Raw genomic sequence first — 8,874 nt, 5'->3', positions numbered from 1 at the left:
CACTGTCTAGGTTGCTGACAAAGATGTTAAACTGTGCTGGTCCCAATACTGACCCCTGAGGAACACCACTCGTCGCTGGTCTGCACTTGGACATTGAGCCATTGATGACCACACTCTGAATGTGACCATTCTGCCAATTCCTTATCCACTGAGTGGTCCATCTGTCAAATCCATGTCTATCCTATTCAGAAACAAGGATGTCATGCAGGACAGTGTCAAATAATTTGCACAAGTCCAGGTGGATGACATCAGGTGCTCTTCCCTTATCCACCAATGCTCTAACCCAATCACAGAAGGCCACAAAATTTGTCAGGCACGATTTGCCTTTAGTGAAGCCATGCTGGCTGTCACCAATCACTTCCTTATTTTCCGTGTGCTTTAGCATAGTTTCCAGGAGGATCTGCTCCATGATATTGCCAGGCACAGAGGTGAGATTGACTGGCATGGTAGTTCCTCTGGTCTCCCTTTTTTGCCTTTATAAAAGTAGGGGTTATGCCTCCCCTTTTCCAGCCAGTGGGAACTTCACCGGACTGCAACAACTCCTCAAATATGACGGATAGTGGCTTAGCAACTTCATCTGCCAGTCAGGTCCCATGGATTTGTGCACTTTTATGTTTCTTAGATGGTCTTGAACCTAGTTTTCTACAATGGTCTGTTCTTCATTCTCCCAGTCCCTGCCTTTGCCTTCTGTGACTTAGGTGGTATGGCTTGAGCACTTGCTGGTGAAGACTGAGGCAAAGAAGTCCAAACCTGATTTATATAGCACAAAGGAACTGGGAGTTAATGAACCCATTTTATTCCCCTTCAATCTACAAAATTTAAGTATGCTGCACGTGGATAATAAATGCTCTGAGCCACGTACCTATGTGAAAACTGGAGTGTTTGTTCCAAAACAACTTCAGAAAAATAGACACAAGCAGATGGAAGCATCCAAGGTTTTTAGAATTACCAAGCAACTCTGAACCTCAGTGCATGTTCAATAAGTTTTCAGAAATCACCAAATAGCTGCTTTAATAAGATCAGCCTGCTTTTTCAAAGATTCATGAATGGGCATCTAAACAAATTACTATTTACTTTCCAAATTTCTAGATACATCGTCTATTTGTAAAAGAAGAACATATGAAAAAAAAATTCCAAGACACAGGACTTTCCTACTTCCTCCAGCCTTTCTTTGTAGGCTTGGACAACATCATCAAACATTAAAAATTCACTTGCTGATAATTCTACCATGACTGAGTTAAGCACAACAAGCTCTCCAAGATTCTAACACATAAGAACATTTCACAATATTTCTTATGGAAATCTGCAGCATTTAGACTATCCTTCTTTCATAAAGAGAAAAGAACAAAAATAAGTCAAACTTCAAAAATAGGGATGATCTAGAAAATATTATGAAAATTGTCCTTTTTTCATACCTACATAGAAAAAAATCTAGAGAAATTTTCACTTAATATGACAGACTCTTTACTGAGTACCAACCATGTATTGGTGTCAAAATTATACGGCTGTTCAGCGATACAAGGCTTCAGTCATGAATTCTTTATTCTTTAAAGAGTAAGCACTGGGACACAGTCTGGCTAATTTGTGCAAGAGCAGGCTAAAGCCTATGAGAATCTGTCATTGAGCACGGACGACTGCTGGCTAGGTAGAGAAATTGTCTTAGATTACTTGTTCATCTTCAGCTCTGATAAAGTAAGAGTTTGAGAAGAACTGAACTATGTAAGAAGACATTTTTTGTTATGCCCTATAGTGCTACAGTATTTAAAGAAAAATTGTAAGATACCGAATACTTAAAAAACAAAACAAAACAAAACAAAACAAGAATAACAGAAAGGAGAGGGGAAAGTACTAGTGCAACAGGCTTATAAACCAGTATAGCTGGTTTTGCATTTACCAGCAAGTGACTGGTAACTGAACAAAATAAAAACATGGGAAATAGACCTGCGGGGGGGGGGGGGGGGGGGGGGGGGGGAATCAACAAAAACCAAACCAAAACAAACTCCAACAAAAAAACCCTACACCAAAATAAAATCTCATTCTCAGTAATTAAAGCTACTTTTGTGCTGTTTGATACTAGGGTGACAATGTTCTGCTGGACACTTTCTGACTGCCTAGACAATGGGGGCATCCATGCAGGACTGGATATATTGAAAACTAGACAGGAAAATGACAGAAATTCAGCAAAAAGGTTAATTCAAGCTTCACTTTATTATTAGTTATACTTTGACCTCTTTATATTTCATTTGACACAACATGCCTTAACTTGAAACTTAATGAAAATAAGCATTATACTTCCCCATACAATGGAATTAATAGAATACTGAAAAAACATGTTTCAATGTAGTATTCACTGTTGTTCAAAATATGACTGCTTAATGCATTAAAATTAATACTTCAGAAAGGCAAAAATCACTTATTCCTCCCCTCAGAGGTCTGATTCACTCTTCCTCATTTTCCTCTTAAAAAGAAAGTAGTCTTGTAATGAAGTAGAAAAATACAAACACTAATTGCATTATGTAGAATGAGTAACTGATGCAGAAATCTTGTCAACTCAGTCTGAGAATAACTGAATGCTCTGAAGCATTCAGCAAATAATTACAAATATCAAATGCATTCAGTTTGTGTTTGCAAATCACCCATGCAGAAGGTCAAAAATTACTCAGTTCATTAAAATAGTGAGTTGCCTTACAAAACATATGGTTTACTTTCTGTTTGGAAAAAAATAACTTATTTTAATTGAAGGTAAGTAAGCAGGGGAAAAAACACATCCAACACGTTTACTACACTAGTCAAAAACAAAAGGTTCCTGTCTTTGCTCACAAACAAAATATTGGTAGAACTTGAAGCATACAGGAAACAGAAGATACACCACAAATCATAGTTAAGGAGTCAAGCAGATTATAGCTCAAAAAGTTGTCTTCTTCTAGAAGGATGGGCAGAATATTAGAGGCTACAATAATAAGTGGCACAGAAGAAGAAATTCAAGCAAATAAATCATAATGCTTAAGCTATGATTTCTTAGCTCTGCATGATTTCCCTGTTTAGCTATAAAACACTATCTTACTGAAGTGAAAACATTGCTGCTTGCTGCAAAAGAGTCTATACAACAGTGTCTCATTTGAATATTTCAATTAAGGCTGCTAGTAATATAGTTCAAATCTCCACTAATTGAGGTTATTTCAACTTGCAGAAGCACAGAGGAAGTCTTTACTATGCTAAACAGTGTTCAATAGACACAGGCTTGTTTCCTGTCAAAGGGCAACTCCTACTCCAGAGAAAGATGGCAATGGAAAGTCCCTAGGCGCATATTATACAAACACCACAGTTTGAAAATCTTAGAAATACTGGTGAAAGAAAAGATATTTGAACGGAAAAGAATGAAAGCTCCTAATTCTCAAGTCAAACAAGAAATCCCAGTTGTATTTGGGCAGAATATTAAATATGATGTTCGAGTTAAATATTGCTGCTATTGTTTTATCAGTCCAAGATTAGGAAGAACTAAGATCCTGACAGGAGAAAAAAAAAAAAAAGATATCGACAATGATTATCTTTATGGTATCACACAGATGGGGTAAATTCAAGAGGTAGTGCTAAAATGATAGAACTTAGTTAAAGCCTTTGCACCTGCTCTGGCAGATGGATGTAATTAATAACAGAAAAGAAACAGAAGAACTCAAGCAAAATTGCTCCCTGAGGGTTAGATTGCTTTATAATTAAGCTGACACGCTTTTTTAATACAATATATTAAGGCAGAGATGTGTTTTGAAGTGGGCTGTCTAGTTTACAGCAAACGAACTCTTTAGCGAGGTGTGTAGACAAACACAGGCCTGGCCCCACAGTTAGTTTTCATACTCATTCTGCAAATAGATAATGCATTTTCTAATTGCTCACAGTCAAGCAAATTGTGTTGCTATACTTCACATGGGAAACAATATCATACTTAAGTTGATTTCCTCCTAGTGCAAATAAAAGATTTGAAGATGTAAGCCTGAGAGCCTTAGTCAGTAAAATTCTTGCCAATGTACTTCCAATGTGCCCTTTAAGGAGTTCACTCCTCAAGCAGCCAGCTGAAAACAAATTTCATTATTTGAAGTCCCATGAAAATTAACAAAGATGAGAGGCCCCATATTACACTGTGTGTGTGCACACGTGTAAATATGCACACGCACTCCAACTATATCTGTTTACAGTTACTACAGTCACGATGACCCAGGCACATGATGATCTGTGCTGTTAGATTATTAGTATACTCCCTAGTAGTTTTGGCCCATGTCAGCTGGTGTTTTCCTCCTAAAGTCCCAGGGAGGTTCAGGGTTAGCACAGGTCAGGGATCACTCCCTGGATGCAGGTATTCTGGGTGTGGTGGGGTGATGGTGGTGCGATTTTAGTAAGAATGGTGGCTACCAGCCCTGCCCTACCATGCTGCCTGGACTCAGGGCCCAAGAACAATGCCTGGCCCATTTTACTTACAGGTACAGACAGAGCCAAATTTAGCTTCTCTTTCCAAATCAAGGACAAAAAGAGGATTTAAATCCTCGGCAAAGAGAAATAATGCAGGAATACTGTATTGTCATCAGTTGTACTGCAACAGCCTGCTAGAGCAATGATGGATTTCTATAGTGCACAGAAGTTCTGAAAAGCAGGGGGTTTTTGGTGGTTTGTTTTTTTTCTTTTTAAACAGTAGTCTGACAGCAAAGTGGGTTAAACTGCTACATTATTCATATTTCTTGTGTGAAAATAATCTTTTTTCATTCCTAGAAGCCAATAACAAAATTTTAAAAAATGTAGGCGTGAGGACCCAGTGACCATGAAAAACCATAACCTAAGTAGACAGAGAAAAAAAATAATTAGAAGTAGCTGAATTAAGTGGATAATAATCTAAAAATAACTCAACACCCTGCCATTGTTACCACCAATTTTCTTTAATTAATTACCCACTAAGGCAGGAAAAGATTCTGTTGTTATACCAACTTAAATTATCAGTAAGAGAATTCCAAGTGCCACAGGTAACTGGTTTTGCTTTCTGAGTTTTCTATGATAAAACAGATAAATATGTTGCAAGCTACTTTAACAGTTACCCACAACAGTGGCTTGCAGATTAACAATCCCCAAAATCATGAAGAAACAGTTTAATGTTTTAACTATTTTTTAAGATCTGAAGAACCTGGTGTCCTTGAGGGCACTGTAAAATAATAACATGAAAGGATTTTCCACTTGTTCTACTTTAATATTCTTAACAGCTATTACAGGTGACTATGTAATAACTGGATACTCTGCGGGGATGGGGGTGTGCATAAGACATCGTACATTTCTTGAATGGGCTAATGACAATGTATTTAAGCAAATAGTCCTGGAACTTAAAGGTATCTTTTGTTACAATTTTTATTTTTTATCTTTCTTTGCTTGTTTGTTTGGGTTGTGGTGTGTTCTGTTTTGGTTTTGTTTGTTTTTCATTTGTTTGGTGTTTTTACAGAACAGATGGATGTAGGGCATCAAAACAACAGTGGGTTCTAATCGCTCTTAGAGCCTCAGCTCCCCTTCGAAGAGGGACCACCTGCCTTCTGCTGGGGCACTGCACACTCTGTGAAGGGCATGACCTCGTCAGAGGTCAGCCATTAAACTGCTGCCTGACAGTACACCGCAGAATGCCACACCCCTATGAACAGTTGCCTTTTTGCAATATTGTACATGCTGTCAAAACACCAAGAGATTACTCTGAAAGTTTAAGGATGCTGGAATAGCCAGGGTATTCTGTTACGATTAGCAAGAAGTCACTTCACATTCAACTTTTGAATAGCTGACAGGATTTTGCAAGCAGTGCTACAATATCACTTCACTCAGCATACTGTAAAAACCTTTAAAAAATTATACCATACACAAAGGCAACATCTTATCTTATTTACATGCCTATAAATAAAACCTACATCTGACCTCCTCATTGGTCTTATGTTTCAGCATATTTGGGCAAAAAGGCACTTGAAGGACAGCAAAAAACCCACACAAATGAAAACAGCTTCCAAACCACATACATTGACTGACTGCAGAAAATCAATAATATTTTAATAGTTGGTGAGCAAAGGAAACCAAACCAAAATCTCTCTCTTGCTTCCAAGTACTGTCAATGGCTCTTTGATGGAATGCATTCAAGAGCTGCAACATGGTTTCATTCACAAGGCTGTCTAACAACCCTAACAACTCCAGAGGAGAGTCACCAGCAAAGCAAAGAAAAAAAAAAAAAAGAAGACACAAACAAAAACTTAAAACCCAAAAACACCCGCCCAACAAAACCACAAGCAGTTAACAGATAGGAAAATACTGCAATGGATAAATGTAACTGTTTAATTTTAATCTCTTGTAACTCTGTTTTTTCCCGTCTAGCAAGCAGCTAGGCTTTTCAAGAAGTTGCATGATTTTGCCTTTCAGTAAAATGCTCAGATCTGAAATCCTTACCTTACAAAGGGATTTAAGAGTTCAAAACAAGGCTTCTTTCACACTGTCTTGATTCCTTTATCATATCCTGACTCACAGCTACCTTCACTCCATCATTTTCATTACAGGATTTTACTAAATCCTTACAGCAGTGATCCAGACACCATTATATGATTGGTTAGTACCTTAACTACATTGGGGATCAGTCTCATGTAATGTGGAATTCTCAAAATTTGTCACCTCAGGCTTACCTCATTTCTGTTCTGCAGTGTTTTCATACAGTGATTAACCCACTTCTAAGCAGCCGATCCAAACCGGAATGTTCTTTAGTAAAATAACAAGTAAAATAGTCAGAGAGCTTTGAGTAAGAGAGATCTGTGGAGGCATTTTAATTGTATGTACGTAACTTGGGGGTCAGAATTACACATCACAATTACCAATGCACCTTACGTATAGCCCAAAAAGAAAGATGTTCTTTCCCACAGAGAATCAAAGTATCTGACTTAGACTTCTGCTTTGAATCACCTTGTGGTCTCCCAGTGGACCTATACATAGCAAACTAGCTTCTTAATTTAGGCTGCTGGAGAGCCTGAAGTTGGGCAGTGAGAATAACCTCTCACATGTCCCTCTGGATGGCTACATTAACATACTGCTGCTGGCCTGCATCAAAGTCTTCCAGGTGGCCAGCACCTTTGGCCACCACCCTTTCAAGGGCCTTTTATCCTTATGCATCCTACAGATCCAGTGAGCAAGATAAGTCCTTATGTTCTCCACTGCTAACAAGCACACGCCTCACACTTCAAACACATGGCAGCTGTTTGCTCCTCCTCTCTCAGCCTTACCTCTCAGCTGTCTTCTATCTAACAGTCCTTTCACTCTGCGTGCTTGAAACCACAAAAGCAATGCTGCATCTTCTACTTCTTTCATAGCATAGCAGGCAAAAGCTTGACCCATCTTTAACACCACTGACACTAAAGCCATAGGTATCTCTTTCCCCTGCTTCTCCCAGCTGGCTTGCTTCCAACCTACATTGGTATGACCCTGAGGACTAATTCCCAGAATAGTTGCACTTACCATACGGCACAGGCAACGAAAAAAGGCTGTTTGAAAACCACTCACTTTCCCCATAGAGCTGGCTATTCTCTTAATAACGCAACACACATACACAGGGATGCAGGCAACCAAGCTGCTCGCTCTGCACTCAGATGAACTGCAAGACAACATGACTCAGCCCCAGACAGCTACCAAGTGCAACTCACAGATCATAGCTCTTGGCAGCGTGTGGAATATGAAGAGAATGACACAACAACAATGAAAACAAAGCAATCAAGAAAAAGAACCAATGACTTAACAAGTTCAGAGAAAACATCAGATCCTCTGCTTTACCCACAACCAAGAGACAGCAAAAGAGTGAGCAGTCACTACCAACCTAATCTTATGCAAGCTGAGCTCCAAACAAAAAAAAGGATAGGGAGAGCTGCCAGAGAAGAGTTTTAAACTGACATTTAAAACAACACAGGGAAGAGAATAATTTACGGAGCCTACAGTGAAATGAGAAGCTTCCAACCCACTTAAGGCAAGTACCTGCCAATTCATATTTTAAAGCTATAGAGGAACAATGACCTTTGAAGAAGACATTATTGATATGATTTTATTGTTGTTTGTGTGCCCAGAGGAGTAACTTGACACATTTTAAATCAAGGGGGAAGATACCTGCACTAAAAATACATATAAATGACAAAATCAGAAAAATGGGGGGGGGGAGGGCAGAATCAAGAAAGAAGGCAAACCATTTTTAAAAAACCTTTACAAAGGAAACCACTACAGAGAACACTTGCTGATATTCAGAAAACCAAAACTTAAAAACACTCCTCTGGTACAACTGTCTTCAGAAAACAGCCTCAAAATTATAAGTGTTGTATTTTTGCTTCCTTATATGATAATTAATTAGAAGATTAACACTTGCTAAGTATAATTACTCCCTGGAACATCTTCAAAAGCATCTGAAGTCAAATGTTTTGTACCCTACACAGGTAAGCCTACCTCCTTCCACTCCAGCATTCACAGGTAATATACAAATTGGAGAGGAAAACTTGCCCATAAAATAAAAGCATAACACACTGATCAGCTGGGTTTTATCTACCATAACCCCACAGGAAGTGCTCATACAAAAATAAACATACATAAACTGGTATTTTTAACTAGAAAGTGTTAACATATCCCCCTCACCACCTTTCAGAGTGGTGGTGCAAGCCTCGCAGCCCTCACGGCTTCACGTGGCTCTCTGGCCTATTTCCAACACGGGAAATCTCAGCCCTTGCTTAACAACAAACCTCCCCCCCCCCAAAAAAAAACAACAACCACACCCCCAAAAAACCAAAGGAACCAGCCGTACAAAAGGAAACTAAGCTCCTGTTCTTTGCGGCCCCCTCAAAAACCCCAACA

Source organism: Phalacrocorax carbo, chromosome 1 (genome assembly GCF_963921805.1).
Source record: "Phalacrocorax carbo chromosome 1, bPhaCar2.1, whole genome shotgun sequence".
NCBI lineage: Eukaryota > Metazoa > Chordata > Aves > Suliformes > Phalacrocoracidae > Phalacrocorax > Phalacrocorax carbo.
Note: the sequence above shows the minus strand (reverse complement) of the source record.